This window comes from Adiantum capillus-veneris, chromosome 10, assembly GCF_014529385.1.
Source record: "Adiantum capillus-veneris isolate H3 chromosome 10, ASM1452938v2, whole genome shotgun sequence".
In the NCBI taxonomy this organism is placed as follows: Eukaryota; Viridiplantae; Streptophyta; class Polypodiopsida; order Polypodiales; family Pteridaceae; genus Adiantum; species Adiantum capillus-veneris.
In genome coordinates this window covers 147156952-147178265 of record NC_140940.1, presented here as the reverse complement: position 1 = coordinate 147178265, position 21314 = coordinate 147156952, and the positions used below count along the sequence as shown (strand labels likewise).

Below are 21314 nucleotides of genomic sequence, written 5' to 3'. Positions count from 1 at the left end.
AATACGTCAAATTCCGAACGCATTACAGATAGCTGATATTTAAAACCCCCCTCTGCGATTAGCAGGATAACAAACCTTGGGGGAAAACTACAAGGGATGTAGGGTGACAAAACAGGGAGATACAAACAAAAAGCTGAATGGAGAGGAGTAAAGGACGAATGTACAGAAGAGCAGCAGGAGAGATAGGCTACCCGATATGATGAGAGGGTGAAAACTTTGCGGAAGGATTTCCAATATCAGATTCCATGCTTTGCCAAAGATCCAATCCAGCAGGCTGCAAATATCTTCGCTAAAGAGCAGGCTACATCTAATCCAGGAGAGCTTCAACCACCGACAAAAACAAATATGAGGAAGAGGACCAATTGTTGAAGAAAGGGTCCTACCCACTCACAGGCTACAGCCACCACTCACACAACCACCAATAACCTGCGACTATGTCTCCAACAAACTCGGGAGAGAGAACTTCAACCCAAACCAAACAAAACAATAAGAACCAGGAAAAAAAACAGAAAACAATTGTCATCTACACAACCACATTTCAAAAGAAAATGCCCTAGCAATAGAAAACAAACAAGAAAGCAAAAGAAGAACCCTAACTGAACGAAAAGAAAACAGAGGCAAAGGGTGCTGAGACAGGCATTAGGAAAGAGGGGGAAAAGGGACGGGGTTTTGGGGGGGGGAGGTGGATCTGCAACCGACCAGAGCCCCTAGCCAGAGAACTCCATCCTCTTGCGCATTACATTGCAGTACCTTTCCATTCATTGAATTTTCTAGTCGACTACCCATTCTAATGCACATTTTGTTACTTTGTACTTTTGTCCTTTCCTGATATATGGAGGACACACACATGTACACTTGATTTGTCTCATAGTCCAACTTTGGCCTTTAATAGATGTAAAATGATCTCTCTCTCTCTCTCTCTCTCTCTCTCTCTCTCTCTCTCTCTCTCTCTCTCTCTCTCTCGGAAATTGACAAGGACGATTCTCTAGAGGATGCCATTCAAAAATGCAAAGAAGAAATGGGCGAGACAATTAACAAGATTAATCACAATTTTCTAGGTACAATAAAAGGCACTCGAAGAATGTGTATCGGCCCAGGAAATGTAATAGACTTGGACACTCCAAGTCAAGAATCTACCGCGACACGACAAGAATTCACTTCAAAACAGTTTACAATTTGATTCAACATTGGCCCGGCGGAGTTCCGTGCCTAGAGATATTGGCCCCAAAGACTGGCGCCCCTTTCGATATTTCTTTTTGTATTAATCTCCAACTCAAAGTACAAGGGAGTGGGAGGCTCTCACTCTCAGACTCTGCGTCCAGATGCTCTGAGAAGTGGGAAGCCAGACCACACTTATAAAGGTTTTACAAGGGATGCTAAAAGAAGAGCCCCAAAAGCTGAAATCAAATGCTTTATAAAAATAAAGCAGTTTCTCTCTCAAGCCATTGTTTAGCAAATAAAGCATTGAAAAACAAAAGCATCTTTGACTTTCTAGCCTTGCTTGATAAAGCAAATCAATTAAAGCTCCCTCTCTCTCTCTCTCTCTCTCTCTCTCTCTCTCGCTGACTCTACGTAGACTAAAAGCTGCCCATGCAATTTTCTTTTTTGTACGTTGCTGCCACGTCATCAGCTAGCCAGAGTTCACGCCACAATTCACGGGCCAGTCCGTACGCTGCGTGCCACGTCAGCATTTTCAGCGGCCTGTTTTTCGCCGCAGGGCGTGTATGTGTGTATACCGGGCAGCCACGTCACCAGTTTGTGACATACCCCCCTCTTGAAAGCATGGTAATCGCCCTCGATTACGCCTGCAACACAAACAGAGGCCATAAACTGTCTTAGCAGACATTGACTGTTAGTACCGACGCACTAGGAACACACATCTAGCACATGTACCAATCGACAGTCACATCACACGACATCACAGGACATCACTTGACATCATAGGACAAATCACATTCAACATTCATTCGGATCTCAGACCATGATTTATCGGCAATGCAATCAGCAATCGCATCTAGATCCACTCAGGACCCCATAGATGCCCGATTGACTAATCCCTATTGCAACCATGTCTATCGAGATCGTTCAGACCAAAATGCTGCAGGCATTTTGTCTATCAGTTCCTACACTTTAATAAGTCAAGAACAAGTCGGTATCATGTTCGGGAATTTCAGTTCATAAAGAATACTGTCAGCTCTCAATTCCCTTGAAGCTCAAAGAGACATCAATGACTCTAGTATCAAAAATTGAGGCATCTGTTGACAAAGGAGCGGAGTAACTCCCCTCTTGTGCATACTCGCTGCACCAGATTTCCGGCCAAGCTGAGTTCGGGGTTCCATTTGGAATAGACTATGCTAAACCAAAAGCTTCAAGGTAAAGATTCACATTCCGAGGAGTATTTGCCAAGTTCTCCTCCTCCATTCACTTCGCATCCAATGCGGAGTAGGTCTTGAATTTAACCAAGAACCGTGGTTTCGCTTTACCTTCTTTCTTTCTGTGCCAATTTCTGTTCTTGAACGAGTATCTGCTCGTTTTCGTCCACTTCGGGTTGCTCATTTGGCTTGTTATCATCGGGCACATTGCCTTCAAAAGGCTTCAAGAGACTCACATGAAAAACATTGTGAATTCTTCAAGTATCGGGCAGCTTTAGTCCAAAGGAGACATCATTTATCTCTTTGGAGATCTTGAAAGGTCCGTAGTAGCGCATACTAAGTTTTGGAAAAAGCCTCTCCTTTCCCTTTTTCTTTCTCAGGCGTGCCTTCTCAAAAGGTAAGAGCACCCAATCGCGACGATGTCAATCTGCTGCCTTTTCTCAAGATTTTTCCAAAGCCTTTCGGACCAAGTCCAAGTCCCTCGTGAATTGGTTGGCTTCAAAGAAAAATCTTGTCTTTCGTGCTAAGGAAGGGTGAAACCTTCGTAGCAAATTCAATAATCTCAAAAATGGCACTTTCCCCATTAAAGAGTTAATCGTGTTTCTGTAGGCATATTCCACCAAAGGTAAAAACCTTTCCCATGTAGTCTTTTGATTCAACAAAGAAGACTTCAACATATCCAGTACTACTGAATTAGCAACTTGATTGCCCGTTAGTCTGTGGGTGGAATGATGACAAGAACTGCAACCGCGTGCCAATGTTCTCCCAAAGAGCCTCTTAAAACAAACTCATGAACCTGGGGTCCCTGTCGGAGACAATCATCTCAAGTATACCATGTAATCTGAAGATCTAGGTCATAAACAATCGTGCCCACACTGAGTTTGCCGGAGATCAAAAATGAAATCCATTTCAATACTTTTCCAGGGGCGGGTGGGTATGGGTAAAGGCTATAACAATCCCTGTGCTTTATGCTTGTCAAAACTTGACTTTCTGGCATACCAAGCAAGTGCGTACAAAATCGTCCACGTCCTTCTTGAGTCTCGGCCCAAACAAAATATTTCTCCACACCTTTCAAGGTGGTAACAATGCCGCGGTGACCCTTAAAAGGTCTGCAGTGGCCTTCGGTTAGAACCTTTTCCCTCAACGGCTGTGTAATGCACAACATTGTGTTCTTCATCAAGTAGCCATCCCGAAAGGAATATTCCGCTACTACCTCCCCATTCTGTATTCTACTGAATACGTCTGCAAAATCTGTATCTGTGGCGTACTAACCGACCATATCCTTGAAGCTTCTAGGATGTATCATGGAAGTAGCCAGAACCAACGGCTCCCGGGACAAAGTATCTGCCACCAATTTCTTCTGTCCCTACACATGGACAATCCGGAAGTAAACATGTGACAAGATGTTTGTCCACCGCATCTGCTTTTCCGATAGCTGCTTCTGTGACAAGAAGTAGCGTAAACTCCAACCATCTGCGAAAACCGTAAAATCGGCTCCGAGTAGGTAATGTCGCCAGTGAGTAAGATCATGGATAACCGCCAAAAGCTATTTCTCACATATCTGTACAGTCAATTTCGGCCTTGAAAACAATCGGCTCTCGTAGGCAATGACATGGCCTTCTTGCTTAAGACCTCATTCAAACTACGACCACAAGTATTGCAAGATACTACAAACGACTTCTGCAAATCCGGCAAAGTCAAAAACTGGTTCTGTAGTCAAATTCTCTTTCAATGTCTGAAAGGCAGTCACCTCTGTGGGTCCCCACAAGAAAGGGACTCCTTTCTGTGTCAAAAAATGCAAAGGGGTAAGCAACCTTACCGTGTATCTCGGCTCACACGGTAAGGTGGCCGGTTCGGTGCTGTCAAGGCTTGACTTGTTGCTTTCTTGTACGTGGAATAATTGACTGCATTTACTCGAGCTCCTATATCGACCAATGCATTTGTGCTATGATGGTTCTAGGTATCAGATCAATGGTATGATCCTCAGGACGACCTGGTGGCAACTCGATTGGCAGGCCCTCTGAAAAGCAATTGGCATGAGTGTGGAGAAAATCTTGGCGTTCTTTTTCGAGGTCAAAACATATTCGACCTTCAATCATCATTCAGTCTTTTTTGGAAGGTAAAGAAACTGAATTTCATCAAGTACAATGTTTGTGCCCTTCATTTGTCAGGTTCGCTTTCTCGGCTCGGTAGACAACCATGACGTTGTTCCTCTGGTACCAAGGGATTTCGAGTAGGACGTCACAACCTCTCAAGTGAATTACGTAGAAATCCTCGTGCCCTAAACACCCCTGACATTGCAAACGAAGTTTGCCAATGATCGGTATAATGGTAACATCCCATCCGGACGTCACAACCTCTCAAGTGAATTACGTAGAAATCCTCGTACCCTAAACACCCCTGACATTGCAAACGAAGTTTGCCAATGATCGGTATAATGGTAACATCCCATCGGTAGAACTACCTCCGCCTGTGGCCTCAGCCTGTCGGGCGTAATTCCAAATCGAGCCACCAAAAGGAGTTGGCCTTGGCTCCTTCATCAAAGAAAAAGAGGGCTTCCTGATCTTTCATTTTGCGTTAAAAGCGGCAAAGTTTTGTACTTTCATTCATTTGATTCGGTTCGGGCCCCACGCAATGTGGTACCAGCTTTGCTTGTTCATTCAGTGCCTTTTTAGGGCACTTTGCAGGGATATGCCCAGTTTCCCCGCATCCAAAGCACTTCCCCTCTTTGATACAGAGAGCTCTCTCTCGAAGTGTGAACTCGGGTCGTGCATCCTTTTCTTACTGTTCTGGGTTACTCTTCTTCTTTCTACTTTCATTGTTAGAAGTCTGTTCGGTTCGTTGCGTCATGATTTCATCTGTGGGGTAGGTCAAACTGCCTGAGTGAATGGCAAAACCCCGTTTCGCACGACTCATCAATTCCTGAATAGAATCTGACTTTTGCTCTAAGCAGTGATCTCGGATCTCTTTAGGAATTCCAAGCAGTTCGTATGTCACGTTCGTACTCCTGAGTCAATCAGGAAGAAAGAGAAGCCTTTTAAATTTCAGCCATTTAACTAGCGCTTTCTTGTTCAATAGAAGCGTGGACCACCAAGTTTGAGCATTTCCCTTGAAGTAAGAGGTAGCCCTCCGAATCGTAGAGTGCTCTAAGTAACGCCCTCCAGAGAAAGCTATGTCAAACTGCTGTATGAAGGCCAAAGCCTTCGAAGCATCTCGAAAACCAGAAAACGTGTCAAATTTAATTGACTGTCCACTTTCTTTGAACTCTCGAACTTTCTTGCTTTTATCTTCCAGAAAGTCATACTGGTTGGCTTTGTAGAAATTCTTCTTCCTTGCATAAAATCTACTATCATCAGAGTTCGAACTATCCGAAGACGAGTCCTCTGTAGAATTGTCTGAAAATGGGCGAGATTTAGACTTCTTTGCCTTTTTCTTGCCCTTTGTGAAGCGTTGCTTTTTGCTTCGCTTTTTGCCTTTTCTGTCTTCTTCGCTCAAATCGGAAGACCTAGAGAAACTCGAAGAAGAAGAAGAAGAAGAAGTAGGTAGTTCTTCAAACCGCACACGCTTCTTCTGCTTTCTTGTCGAGGCAAAAGTAGATTGACGACCCAAATAACCCGGGAAGTCAGTTACTTTCTTCTACTTTTTGACGTGCTTTTCAGTTTTGTTCTGCACGTCAAAAAGCTGAGAAATCCGTGCATCAACCACCTCTTCTAATTCTTGCTCAGTAAACATCCTTGGAGTAGGAGGTTTCTTGAGTACCAGTTTGGGGGGTGGTTCTGTGGTTTGTTGCCACTGTGCATACACCTCATCGAAGGAGGTCTGGGTCATAAATTTTGCAATTTCGGGTCCTTCGCAAAATTTAACATCATCTTCCCTGCATCATCGATCAATCGTCGACGCTCCATCTCTTCAAGCTCTGCCGGAGTAGGCCAAGGAGGGCCGTACTCCTTGCGTGAATTTTCTTCGTGATCTCTTCGCGCATCTCTGGATGCCGAGGAAGTTGACTGGTCTCTGTCTGAAGCCATAAGTGCCGTGTAAAAAGGATCTGATTTCCAAGTAGAAGTAAAATCGGTCGCGCTCTGACTTGGACACTCCAAATCAAGAATCTACCGCGACACGACAGGAATTCACTTCAAAACAATCCACAATTTGATTCAACACTGGCCCGGCGGAGTTCCATGCCTAGAGATATTGGCCCCAAAGACTGGCGCCCCTTTCGGTATTTCTTTTTTTATTAATATGCAACTCAAAGTACAAGGGAATGGGAGGCTCTCACTCTCAGACTCTTCGTCCAGATGCTCTGAGAAGTGGGAAGCGTGACCACACCTATAAAGGTTTTACAAGGGATGCTAAAAGCAGAGCCCCAAAAGCTGAAAATCAAAAGCTTCATAAAAATAAAGCAGTTTCTCTCTCAAGCCATTGCTTGGCAAATAAAGCATTCAAAAATAAAAGCATCTTTGACTTTCTAGCCTTGCTTGATAAAGCAAACCAATTAAAGCTCCCTCTCTCTCTTGCTGACTATGAGTAGAATAAAAGCTGCCCATGCAATCTGCTTTTCCGTGCGTTGCTGCCACGTCATCAGCCAGCCAGAGTTCGCATCGCAATTCACTGGCTAGTCCGTACGTTGCCTGCCACTAAACATTTTCAGCGGCCTGTTTTCAGCCGTAGGGTGGGTGTGTGTGTGTGTGTGTGTATTGGGCAGCCACGTCACCAATTTGTGACAGGAAAGCACGATAACCACGCTTGAGGATCATCTGACGGCCGAAGATGAGATCACATTACTCAAGAAAGAGCTTGCAGAGTTGCGATCACGAAATGTACTCGAAGAGGGAGAGCTTCAACTCTTAGTAGTTGAAGAGCTCAACACGATTAAAGAACAAGTGCGGGCCATGAAAGAAGGAGAGGAGCAGCACAAAGAAATGACGACTTTGTGGGCGGATGTCATTACAAAGACTCAGTAGAAAGTGGATGGGGTTGAGAAATGGATCGAGATTGTTAAGAAAAGAAAAGGCAAGGAAACAACCCCCACACCTATCATCATTAACTTGACAGTAAGAGAGTAGCTGTCACAAAGTGATGACGTGGCTACCGACAGCAGAAACCCTAATTTCTCGAAACCCTAAAAGCAGGCGGCCATGCCACGCGGCTCTGGTGTACGGATATTTCCGGAAATCACGGAAGTGAAAATAAAAAAATATAAGAAATAATTTTTTCTTATTTTATTTATTTATTTATTATTATTATTTTATTTTCACCTCCCTGATTTCTGGAAATATCCGTACATTGCAGCCGTGTGGCACGGCCGCCTGCTTTTAGGGTTTCCAGCCATTTTAGGGTTTCAGCCAGCAGTTAGGATTAGGGTTTCCAGAAATTAGGGTTTCTGCAAAATTAGGGTTTTTGGCAGAAATTAGGGTTTGCAGGAATTTTAGGGTTTCTGGCAGAAATTAGGGTTTCTGCTGTCGGTAGCCACGTCATCACTTTGTGACAGTAGGAAAGGAGACGTTTGCGTTCCTTACAGTGAGGATCCCTGGCCTCAAAGACCAAGATAATGTCTATGAAGCGGTGAAAGAACTCATGACTATGATGGGGGTCAATGAGCCAATGCATACGAGGGCTTATAGAGTGGGCAATAAGAAAAGTGGAAGCAAGGTTTTTGAAGAAGAGACCAACTCTTAAGAAGATGGGCATCTTTCTTGGAGATGACCTCACTCTCTCGCGCATTGCTCATATGCAAGAGGTAATGCCGGATATTAGAGCGGCAAGGGAAGAAGGCAAGATTGCTTTTTATTGACGCGGAAGGGTGGTGATATTGGAGTGACGCTCCGCATGACAGTGCGAGACCTATGGGACCACACTAAAGATGGCAATATGGAATTGTAATGGGTCACTGCGTCTTGATGTAGGGCATTTGAGAACAGCTTCACGGGGAGAGACATCGTCTTTTACTCAAAGACACATGACACACCGGGGTGGCTTATGCCACAACTGACTGGATATATGTGGGAGACTACTTACCTAGCAGAGACGAGATCAGAGCACAAGGGTAGAGGATTAGGATGAGTAGGAGTTCTATTCAAAGAGGAGTTACAGCCGCTTGTGCACATTGTTTGGAGAGATGATCAAGCAAGGTACATGTGGGTGAGATTGAGGGCTGAGACGGGCAGATTCTTGTACATTGCCATATGTTACTTTGCCCCTAGCACATCAAGTGTATGCCGCACCTAGAGGACAGTCCCCTTTCTCGGTATTAGTCCTCTTTCTGGGTATTAGTCGAGGGCATATGGGAGTTTTCCACCAACGATAGTGACATCATTCTTTTGGGGGACTTTAATGCCCGTATGAGAAATTATCAAACAATTTTTTATGATACCTCAGATGAGATACCGAGAGAGCTAGATAGCAGTGATATGGGTCTTGACAGACGCTCACAGGATGAGGAGTACATTGAGTACGGGAAATATCTGATGGGAATGGGGGCCTCACATGGATTGGCCATACATAATGGCCTACAGCTATTTCCCACATTAGATGGGTTTACTTGCTTTTCACATAGGCATGGGGCTAGCACAGTGGACTATGTCATGGCACAACCAAAGCTTCATCCCCTGCATTTAGGATCTCATACTAGGACCCAAACCAGTGGGTCTATATAGCAATGGACCATGCTCTCTTGACATTTTCGGTCTCCTTTTAGTACATTACAACTCAGGTGTCAGAAGGGAGGACACATACCCGCTTTACATTTACACAAGAGACTGACTCTGTTTATACAGAGGAGATCTATGATCGTCTATGCACATCAACAGGCTAGGACTCTCAATGGAGGAGATCACCACTCTATTGATTGAGACATTGCATGATGCAACCATAGAGGCATATCCCACACACTCAGCCTTACCAAAGATGATGTTCTGGGAGCATGCCTCATAACAGTTGGTATGACGAGGAGAACAGAGAGATGAGAATACAGCTTCAGAGAGATCTTCTCCCAGGAGTCATCAATCACAAACAATCTCCAATAGCTTTTTGGTGCCTTTTGCGACGGAAGAAGCGAGCGTTCCTAGCTGAGATAGAGCGAGGCTTATACTAGCTGTTCTTGAGTAGAGACTCAGGGGAGGTGTGGCGTCTCGTCCATGAGCACTCCCCTGATGTGTGGGGTCAGTATGCAACATCCTTATACACGGTCCAGATCCTCGTGAGGCATGCCCATCTACGAGTACCTTCTTTACCACTGAGATGGTAAAGATGGTCATAGAGAGGATGAGAATGAGGATGGCATATGAGCATGATGGTCTACCGGTATAGCACTTTATACATGCTAGAGATATGTAGGCAGAGGTTCTTGCAGTTCTGTTCAATCGTGTCATGTGTGAGGTGTACCTGACACGTGGAGACTGTCTATTATTGTGCCTATCTCCTATGGAGCCTAGAAACTACCGTACTAGTATGATTGGATACACATTGGCTAAAACCGGCCCGTAGGGCGGTAAATGTAGGCTTTCACCTGAAACTTTACTTTAGACTTTAAAACACAAAGAAACTTTGCAAATAAAACTTGTAACGGGAATTGACACTTCAAACACACACGGCTCGGAAGCTAGAGCGCTCTGAGCAGACGCCGACAATGTGTTGGCCCCAAAAATTGGCGTCCCTTTCGGTATTTCTTTATTCTTAAAGAGGTACAAAGTTACAAAGCTGAGTCCTCGGGATCTTCACATGTATCCAACTAGATGGCACTTGTTCTAACAAAATTTCGGCCGCATAACGGCTCCAAAACTTGCTTAGAACAAACCCCCATGCCGGGTCTCGCTTCCAATGGCATAAACCCTCTGTTTTCAGCTCAAAAACAGTAATTACAGCTCTCTGTAATTACTGGTTTTTTACTTGTTTTCAGCCCTAAACACCCCCATTACTGTCCTCTAACAGTGGGGCACTGTTCCCAATGCTTCTGGCATCCATATGGCTAAAAAACAGTCCAAAAACAGCACATAACCAGTGCTGAAAATGCATATGTACGGGGAGGTTATTACCCTCACCGGTGCCTGCTTTTGGAGTCTTGGGGTCCCATGGTAGAGGGTCCAACACGCACTCTAGGCGATTAACTTCAGTTCTCAGGTTTGCGCGAGGAGGTACAAAGCATCCAACTACAGGGCATGAGAGGGGTGCAGAGCATGTGCGAGGACATCACAGAGGTTCTACTAGCTGAGTGGTTTACTCCTCTAGAGACAAGAGCTCCCCGATGGATGGGGGCCTTCACGCGGTTGGAGGTCCTCATTGCAGTTCGTGCTTGCTTAGAGTCCATACCCTCCATGTTCTTTGGTATCTAGGCCGAGGGTTGACTACATAGAGTCTCAGTCGAGGCTCCACAAGTTGCAGAGTGCTGTTTTCAAAGAATTCGAGTAGTAGGCATTTGTGGGAGTACTTGTGTCATCGATCTTGACCCAACAGATCTTGAGACAGGCCATTGGAGGCTTTGGGCTTGTGAGAGCTTCCCTCTGGCACGAGTGCAGTGGGATCCTAGAGAGTGGTTTTGGAGAGACTCCTTCTCTTCATTCGACCACCCTGGGATCCCTTTCTTTCAGTACACTGTTTGACTGGGGCGTCACATATTGGCAGCACGGAGAGAGGCTTGTCCTCCTGCAACACTACATTGGCAGGAGGAGGTCTCACAGCTGGGCGAGGTTGTGGGACTCCAGACAGCGGCGGCAAGTCACTTGTTCCAGTGGCTAGCTGCACATAGAGCTACAACAATGCGTAGTTGGCTAGTACTTAGTGGCCTTTTGGCAACATGTGGAGCTTGTGACCATCCTCTGGAGAGTCAACCCGTGCAAATTTCATATCACCAGAATTGGCATCAAAGTTGGGCATTCGTGCAGAGGAGATGGGTATCATAGTTACCCGGAACACGGAACGGGAACGGCGACGGGATCCCCGGGGAACGGGGGAACGGCTAGGGGTCCGAAACGGGAACGGCGCGGAACGGGAGGTATAAAAAACACCCAAATAGTGCATTTTTTAGCTCCTTGTGTTTAAATACAAGGAGTATTAGAGTGCTTTGACTCTAATACTCACAAAAAACTCGTTTTGAAGACCATTCAACCTTGCTATGACTAGATGATGTGTGAGAGAGAGAGAGAGAGAGAGAGAGTGAGGGAGAGGGAGAGATTTGAGAGAGTGGGAGGGAGAGGAAGAGAGCTTGAAGGCTTGAAGCCTTGAGCCTTGAGAGAGTGAGTCTTGAGAGGGAGAGATCTTGAGAGTGTGAGAGGGAGAGAGCTTGAGCCTTGAGGATTAGCTTGTGGAGAGAAAGGGGGAGGGGGGTGCATTTTATGAGTCCTTGAGGCCTTGCACACGTCAAAAAGAAGCCCAAACATTTACTTCAATTTTTTCAATTTTTGCCAAATTTGTTTGTAGCCGTTGGCCGTTCCAAGGGCATTCCGGAACGTTCCGGAACGACCGTTCCGGTTTGCATTGGCCACACGGAACGTCTGACGTTCCGAGACGTTTCGGAACGTTCGGGAAGGGAACTGCGCCCCGGAACGGGGGCTAGGGGGCGTTCCCCGGTAACTCTGATGGATATGACAAGTGAAGCAGGTTTGGCATGGCGAGGTCATCCAGAGCCTGTTATTCCCATTTTGGGGATGCTTCGTCTGCACATTCAGAGTATGTGGATACGAAAGAATTTCATGTTATGCCACTTGAGGGTTGTGATTTGTTATTGGGTATCCCATGGTGTTACAGGTTGCATGCCAGGGTGGATACTTACAATAAAAAGATTACCCTTGTACATAGAGGAAAGACTCGTGTCCTTGATGTAAAGCTTAGAGGCGAGTCTGTCCCAGTTGTTTTTGCTTCTGGTATTTCATCTGTAATAAAGAATCATCTTTCTGCATACTTGATCTTTGCAAAAGAAGTACGTGAAGGTTTATTAAATTTGTCTATCTTAGATAAAGATAGGTCAACTTTTTGAGTGGTTTCAGTTATTGTATTTCGGACTCTTTGCCAGGGGAGTTACCTCCTGAGAGACCCGAGGATCATACCATAGATCTTGTGTTAGGTTCTAGTCTACCGAATAGACAAACATACAGGGTTAGTACAGCCCACCAGAACGAGATTATGAGTCAGGTCATCAAGCTTTTAAAGAAGGGGCTGATTCAGCCCAGTTCATCACTTTTTTGTTCGTGTGTACTCCTAGTGCAGAAGAAGGATGGTTCATGGCGCATGTGAATTGACTACCGTGCTTTGAATAAGAATAACGTCAAGAACAAGTTCCCCATACCGAGGATAGATGACATATTTGATCGTCTTTGAGGGAGCGTCATTGTTTACTAGGACAGATCTAAAGAGTGGGTACCATCAGATACGCATTAGGCCAGAAGATGTCCATAAGAATGCGCTCATAACAACATTTGGTCTCTATGAGTTTCTTGTCATGCCATTCAGTCTCACAAATGTTTCTGCCACGTTCAATAGAATGATGGACATAATATTTAGACCACATAGAAACTTCGTGGGTACATTCTTTAATGACATGATTGTCTATTCAAAGTCTGAAGAGGAGCATAGGGATCACTTGACCGCATTTTCAATGAGCTACGCAAGAACAAGCTACGCATTAATGTGAAGAAGAGTGAATTCTTTTGGGAAGAGATTTATTTCCTTGGGCACATGGTTTCAAAGGATGGGGTACATATGGATCCCGCCAAAGGGGAAGCAATTACATGACATCCGAAGCTTTCTAGGCTTATGTTCCTACTACAGGAGGTTCATTCGAAATTTTGCTGAGATTGCTTCTCCACTCCATGCACTACAAGGGAAAGTGCATGTGGAAGGGAAAAAGAATGTGGTGGCTGATGTGTTGTCACGAAAGCCCCAAGTTTCGGCAGTGTCAATTCAGTACCATTGTGAATTAGACGAAATGAAGACAAAATATGCTGAAGATTCAGATTTTCCAAGGATGTATGATTAGCTTGTTGATGGACAACATCATGAATACTAAATGCTTAAGAATGACTTTCTCATGATGCATAGAACGTTATGGGTTACTAAACAATTACGGCCAAAGGTTTTGATGGAAAGTCATGCTCCACCATATGTTGGGCATCGTGGAATTGATGCGACAGTGAAAGGGGTTGAGACATTCTTCTGCAGTCATTGTCGATCTATGATAGGCCATGGGAAAGCATAGTGATGGATTTTATCTTTGATCTTTCAAGAACGCACACATGTAATGATGGGATTTAGACCATCATTTGTAGGTTCAATAAGCAAGCCCATTTCATTGCTGTTAGGAAGAAGATAAAGCCGGTACTCATGGCCAAGATATTCAGGAGCAATATCCTTAAGTATCACGGGATGCCTCAGTAAATTGTTAGTGACAAGGATCTGCGTATGACGAGTCTTTTGGGGAAGGCATTGTTTGAGAACATGGGCACTACGCGAAAGTTCTCATCTTCGTTTCATCCACAAATTGGTGGAGAGTTAGAAGAGGCAAATTCTAATGTCCTGGTTTTGCTCAAATGTTATGTGTCAGAGCACAAGGCAACTTGGGAACACCATCTCCCATTGGTTGAATGTGCTTACAATAACATTGTGCCTACATCAACATGCAAGGCACCATTTGAGATAGTGGAATGAGGGAAGAAAGTCCCACCCATTTTGCAAACTAAGGACAAGATATTTTGAGGCAGACAAGTATGTGCAAGACATGGATGAAACTTACAGAAACATAAAGATTGCTCTTGAGAAGACTCAAGCTAAACAAAAGAAAGCTGCTGATCGTCACTGTCGTGAACTTGTGTTTTCACTTGTTGATTGGGTACTTTTGCACTTTGAATAGGCCAAGTTAAGGGATAGGAAAGGCAATGAACGTTTGTTTCCAAAGCTCACTATGCGATATAATGGTCCTTTCCAGATTTTGGAAAATATCAACAATGTAGCTTACAGGTTGAAGTTACTAGAAGGCTAGAAAATACATAATGCTTTTCATATCAGCCATCTAAGGCCCTTTGTTGGTGATGTGCCATAGAATTTCTTGATGAGGAACAACCCAAAGTGGAAGAAATGGATGAGATTCTTGTTCTTGAACAAATATTGGCACATAAGGAAAGGAAGGTCAGAGGAAAGGGTGTGAGACGCTATTTGGTGAATTTCAAGAACTATCCATCTTTGGATGCTAAATGGATGGAAGAGTCTGAATTGGTTGATTTACCTCAGCTATTGTAACTATATCTTGAAGCCTTTTCAGATGGAACCCATAGTGACTTGATGTAGCTCTATGTAGCAAGGTGAGAGCATGGTTCATGATTCTCAAAGGAGTAGTTAAGCAATCGTATCTCCTCTTTTCATAGAGAATTTGGCTAGAGAAGGTTGTACATGAGAGTACACGAGAAAACTTCTATGCTTGATATGTGTGTGGTAGCAGCCACCAGTGCAAAGCTCAGCTCATACTCACACTCGCGATACTCTCATTGATCGAGCATCAGAGCTAGGGAGGTCGAGATGCCCACGACTTAGGAGAGGAGCTTCACAACATCGACGGAGATTACAACAGAGGATCCAAGCCTCTAGTTTCACTTTAGTATCCCCCCTCTTTTTTGTACCCAGACATGGTATCAGATTCACTGTTTGTAATAGTTTGGTCTCATAGGTCATTTTGGCCTTTTCGAAGACGTTAATATATCATTTGATTTCATTTCATATCTCTCTCTCTCTCTCTCTCTCTCTCTCCTGCCTTCCCCCCCCACCGGCGGTCGGAGGAGATTTTTTAGGGGAAAGCTTCAGAATTTTTCAGGAATTCAGAATTTAGCTGCAGAATTTGTGGGATTTCAGAATTTTCAGAAATTCAGGAATCTTTGCAAGCTAGAAAAAATAGAAATTTCAGAAACAGGTCTCAAAATTGGATAGATTGTAGACAGGTGTGGAATGCACATGTATACATGATGTGGGAACACCTCTATGTAAACGAATACGGAATGAGCATGTATGCATATTGTGGAAACACCTATTTACATAGTGTGGATTTCGCTCTCTGAAGAACTCTCTCCCTCTATTGCAGTTGTCAAACATGAAGAAGCAAAATGGCGAGGACGACCCTTTGGAGGATGCCATGCAAAAGAACAAATGGGCGAGATTGTTAACAAGATAATCGCAACCTGGAAGAACGCGTGTCGGTTTAGGCAAGCACGATAAACACACCTAAGGATCGGGTGATGGCCCAAGATGAGGAGATAGCGTGACTCAAGAAGGAACTTGCAGAGGTGCGATCACAACACTCTCGAAGAGGGAGAGCTTCAACCCTTAATAGTTGACGGACTCAACACGATCAAAGAACAAATACGGGCCATCAAAGAAGGGGAGGAGCAGCACAAAGAAACGACGACTCTGTGGGTGGAGGCTATGTCACAAGACGGGCACCACGTGCCAATAGAAAAGAACAGGCTGGACAGACCTTTAGCACTTCAATAAAAACAGAACTGGGAGAGAGAGAGAGACAACACGCGACACAGAGTGGCGGAATTCCACCCCAGAGAGTATTGGCCCCAAACCTTGGCGCCCCTTTCGGTATTTCTTTATATTGAATCAACACAGTACAAGCCGATACTCCAGACTCTGCACCTTCTCCAGGAAGCATGCCAGAGAATGAGCCCTAACCTCATATTTAAAGGCCCTAGGCCCCAAAAGCAGATTACAGTAAAAAGCCTTTTAAAACTCAAAAGCTTCTGGTCAAAAAGGCAATGCCAAAAGCTGCCAGCGTAATTTACGGAAATCCATACAGCTTGCCACGTCATCAGCCAGCGCAATTTTCGGAAATCTCCTTGTTGCCCTTATGGTTAGGGTTTCTGCAGTTTTAGGGTTAGGGTTTCCAGAATTAGGGTTTCAGCAGCTAGGTTTCTGGCAAAAATTAGGTTAGGGTTTTTGCTCTCATGCAGCCACGTCATCACTTTGTGACAGTGTAGGCCCCTCGGCCACATCTGTAAGTTGGCTCCATTCTTTAGGCTTTGACATGTTAGTAGTTTGTTACAGGTTATTACAAAGAGCCAAGAGAAAGATGACGAGGCTGAGAAATGGATCGAGATCGCCAAGAAAGGAAAAGACAAGGAAACAATCCCCACACCCATCATTAACTTGCCACTAGAAGAGGAGCAACGTGTCCGTGCCTTGAATGTGAGGATATATGGCCTCAAAGACGATGATAATGTTGGTGAAGAGGTAAAAGAACTCATGACTATAGTGGGGGTTAATGAGCTGACGCATATGAGGGCTTGGAGAGTGGGCAATAAGAAAAGTGGAAGCAATGGAAAAACCTCATAGGAAAGGGCACTTATCCTTCTTTTCCTCTCCATGGAAGCGAAGGACTTTTTGAAGAAGAGACCAACTCTTAAGAAGATGGGCATCTTTCTTGGAGATGACCTTACTCTCTCGTAGATTGCTCATATGCAGGAGGTAATACCGGATATTAGAGCGGCAAGAGAAAAAGGTAAGATTGCTTTTTACTAAGATGGAAGGATGGTGATATTGGAGCGACGTTCCGCCGATGCGAGTCCTATCGAACGACACTAAAGATGACAGTACGGAATTGTAATGGGTCACTTCGTCTGGATGTGCAGGGGCATTTGAGGACAGCTTTATGGGGAGAGACATTGTCTTTTACTCGAGACACATCAGGCACCGGGACAACTTATGCCGCATGTGACTTGATATAGGTGGGAGACATCTTGTTAAGCAGAGACAAGATCAGAGCACAAGGGCAGAGGCTGAAGAGGAGTGGGCGTCCTATTTAGAGAGGAGTTACAATCGCTTGTGCTCATTGTCCGGAGAGATGATCATGCCAGATACATGTGGGTTGAGATTGAGGGCTGAGACATGCAGATTCTTGTACATTGCTATATGTTTCTTTGCCCCTAGCACGCCAGTGTATGCCGCATCTAGAGGAAAATTCCTTTCTCTGCATTAGATGAGGACATATGGGAGTTTTCCAAAGATGGTGACATTATTCTCTTGGGGGAATTCAATGCCCGCACGAGAAATCATCAGACAATTTTTTAAAAGATCTCAGATGAGATACTGAGAGAGCTAGGCACCAATATTATTGGGCTTGATAGAGGCTCACAAGATGAGGAATATACCGAGTACCGAAGATATCTGATGGAAATGGGGGCCTCACATGGATTGGCCATACTTAATGGCCTATAGAAATTTCTTGCAGCAGCTTGCTTCCCGCATCGACATGGGGCCAGCACAATAAACTATATCATGGCACATTCGTACTTTATCCCCTGCATTAAGGATTTTACCGTAGGACCGAAATCAGCAGGTGTAGCAGTGAATCACGCTCTATTGACACCTTCAGTCTCCTTTCAATATATTACAACTCAGACATAGTTGTCTCGTACGGTCCCTTACGTTTTGTACACGTATGACGATGTGCGGTACTAAACGAACTAAAAAACGTTCTGATGTACGATGACGTTATGTAACATACTGATGACGTGTCAAAGCCCTGAAGAAGGGAGCCAACTTGCAGATGTGGGCCGAGGGGCCTAAGCCCTAAGTGAAGAGGCAGAGCAGCAGGAAATAAAGCAGGGCTCACACACACACGCGAAGCAGGTTGATGACGTGGTAGATTTCCAAAAATCACGTTGGCTGATGATGTGACCTGCTGAACGATTTCCGCGTTTTGCGCTGACTGCTGACGTGGCAGTTGTACGGAATTCGGATTTTAGGCTGGCAGCTTTTGAGCATTGCTTTTTGGACCAGATGCTTTTGAGTTTGAAGGCTTTTCACTGTAATTGCTTTTTAGGCCAAGGGCCTTTAAATATGTGCTAAGGGCTCATTCTCTGGCATGCTTCCTAGAGAAGCTGCAGAGTCTGGAGTACTGGCTTGTACTGTGTTGATGCAGTATAAAGAAATACCGAAAGGGGCGCCAAGGTTTGGGGCCAATGCTCTCTGGGGTGGAATTCCGCCACTCCATATCACGTGTCGTCTCTCTCTCTCTCTCTCTCTCTCTCTCTCTCTCTCTCTCTCTCTCTCTCTCTCTCTCTCTCTCTCTCTTTCTCTCTCTCAATTCAGTTGTTATTGAAGTGCTAAAAGTCTGTTTAGTCTGTTCTTTAATATTAGCACGTGGTGCTCGTCTTGTGACAATGGTATCAGAGCTCACGGCCCGGACCTGGATGGTTATTTCCGGGGGGAGTGTTCATCGGCGGCTTTATGTTTGTATGTCTTGTAACATGCATATGTGAGCATTTGTGTTGCATTGTGATGTGCCAACCATTGAATATTCGTAATTGGATGAGATTGCCTGGGTATGTAATTTTAGTGCATCAAAACACTCCTAGAAGATCAGTACGGTCTGGGTGTGATGGCTAATTTTACTACGTCGGAATATCAAGAGTTCCAATATGGACGAAAGGAGAAGCTAACTCCTTGATGAAAAGTATAACAGACTTGGACACTCCAAGTCAAGAATCAACCGCGACAGCACCAAATAACCACTTCCAAACAATTCACAGATCACAATAGATTTGCACTGGCCCGGTGGAGTTCCGTGCCTAGAGATATTGGCCCCAAAGACTGGCGCCCCTTTTGGTATTTATTTTTATATTAATCAGATCAAAGTACAAGAGAGTGGCTAGGGTTTCACTCTCAGACTCTGCGTCCAGATGCTCTTTGAAGTGAAGCCCTCACCACTTATTTAAAGATACAAGGGATGCCCAAAAGCAGAGCCCCAAAAGCTTTTAAAATAAAAAGCATCAGTTCTCTCTCTCTCTTAGAGAGTCTAAAATTCGCGTCGCTCATCATTTTTTTAAATTTTTTTTTGAGCCTCCGCGATTTCAAGAAATTAGGGTTTTTGGCAGACATTAGGGTTTGCAAGAATTTTATGGTTTCTGGTAGAAATTAGGGTTTCTGCTGTCCGCCACGTCACTTTGTGACATACCCCCCTCTTGAAAGCATTGTAATCGACCGCGATTACGCTTGCAAAACCGACAAAAGCCATAAACCATCCTAGCAGACACTGACTGTTAGTACCTACGTACTAGGAACACACATCTAGCACATGTATAAAATCGACAGTCACATCACACGACATCACAGGACATCACCAGACATCACAGGACATCACATGACATTGGACATTCATTCGGATCTTAGACCATGATTTATCGGCAATGTAGCTAGCAATCACATCTAGGTCCAATCGGGACCTCATCGATGTTCGATTGACTAACCCCTATTGCAACCATGTCTATTCGAGATCAGTCAGACCAAAATGCTGCAGTCATTTCGTCTATCAGTTCCTGCACTCACAAGAAGTCAAGAACAAATTAGTATCATTATCAGGAATTCCATTTCATAAATCATCCAGTAGAATACTGTCAGCTCTCAGTATCCCTGAAGCTCAAAGAGACATCAGTGACTTTAGTATCAAAATCAAGGCATCTGTCGACAAAGGAGCGGAGTGACTTCCCTCTTGTGCATCCCACTGCACGAGATCTCCTGCCAAGCTGAATTCTGGGTTCCGTTTGGAGTAGACTATGCTAAACCAAAACATCGAGGTAAAGTTTCACAATCAGAGGAGTATCTGCTAGGTCCTCCTCCTCCATCCACTTCGCATCAAATGCAGGAAAGTTCTTGAACTTAACCAAGAACCGCCTTCGGACTTTACCTTTCTTCATATCGTTATGTGCCAAAATATGTTCAGGAACAAGGATCTCCTCGTTTTCTTCCACTGCGGGTTGCTCATCAGGCTCCCCATCATCAGGCACATCACCCTTAACAGGTTTCAAGAGATTCACATGCAATGCATTGTGAATCCTCCAAGTATCTGGCAGTTTCAATGGGAAGGAGACATCATTTATCTTGTCAGTGATTTGGAAAGGTCCGTAGTATCCCATACTAAGCTTTGGAAAAAAGCCTCTCCTTTCCCTTTTTCTTTCGTAGGCGTGCCTTCTCAATACGTAAGAGCACCCAATCAGCCTCCTCCAATTTCAAATCGCGACGATGGCGCTCCGCTGCATTTTTCTGTCGTTCTTGAGACTCCTGCAAAGTCTCGCGAACCTTGGCAAAAGCCGTATCCAAATCTCGCGAATATTCATCCGCTTCAAATATCTAATCTTTCGTGCTCAGGAAGGATGGAACCTTCGTAGCACTTTCAACAATCTCACGCGTCTTCCCCGTCGAAGAGTGTATCGTGTTATTCTAGGCAAATTCCACCAAAGGTAAGTTCTTTTTCCATTGAGTCTTCTGATCCGAGATACAAGACTTCAATAAATCTAAAATCACTGAATTGGCAATCTCAAATTGCCCGTCAGTCTGCAAGTGGAACGATGACGAGAACTGCAACCGCGTGCCAATGTTCTCCCAAATTGCCTTCCAAAACAAACTCATAAATCTGGGGTCTCTGTTGGGGACAATCGTCTCAGACGTGCCATGTAATCGGAAAATCATCGTGATCATTCTGTGTAATTGGGAGATCAAAAATGAAATCCATTTCAATACTTTCCCAGGGGTGGGTGGGTATGGGTAAAGGGTGTAACAATCCCTGTGCCTTATGCCTGTCAAACTTGACCTTCTGGCATACTGCGCACAGCTCTTCCACGTCCTTTTTGAGTCACGGCCAAAAGAAGTATCTCTCTACCCCTTTCATGGTGGTAGCAATGCCGCGGTGACCCGTAAAAGGTGGACAGTGGCATTCAGTCATAACCTTATCCCTCAACGGCTGTGTAACGCACAACATAGTCTTATCATCAAGTAGCCTTCCCGAAGGGAGTATCCAGCTACTGTCTCCCCATCCCGTATTTGTGTGAAAATATCTGCAAAATCTGTATCTATGGCATACTGATCGACCATATCCTCGAAGCTCCTATGATGTATCGCGGAAATAGCCAGAACCAACGGTTTCCGAGACAAAGCATCTGCCACCACATTCTTTTGTCCCTGCACATG

General features: G+C 44.6%; 1 protein-coding gene across 2 annotated transcripts in view; it reads left to right on the top strand.

Moving 5' to 3' along the window:
• The window catches only part of LOC147449818 (tRNA synthetase beta subunit family protein), a 110375-nt gene that overhangs the window by 52194 nt on the left and 36867 nt on the right, over nucleotides 1–21314 (top strand). The window lies entirely within an intron of this gene.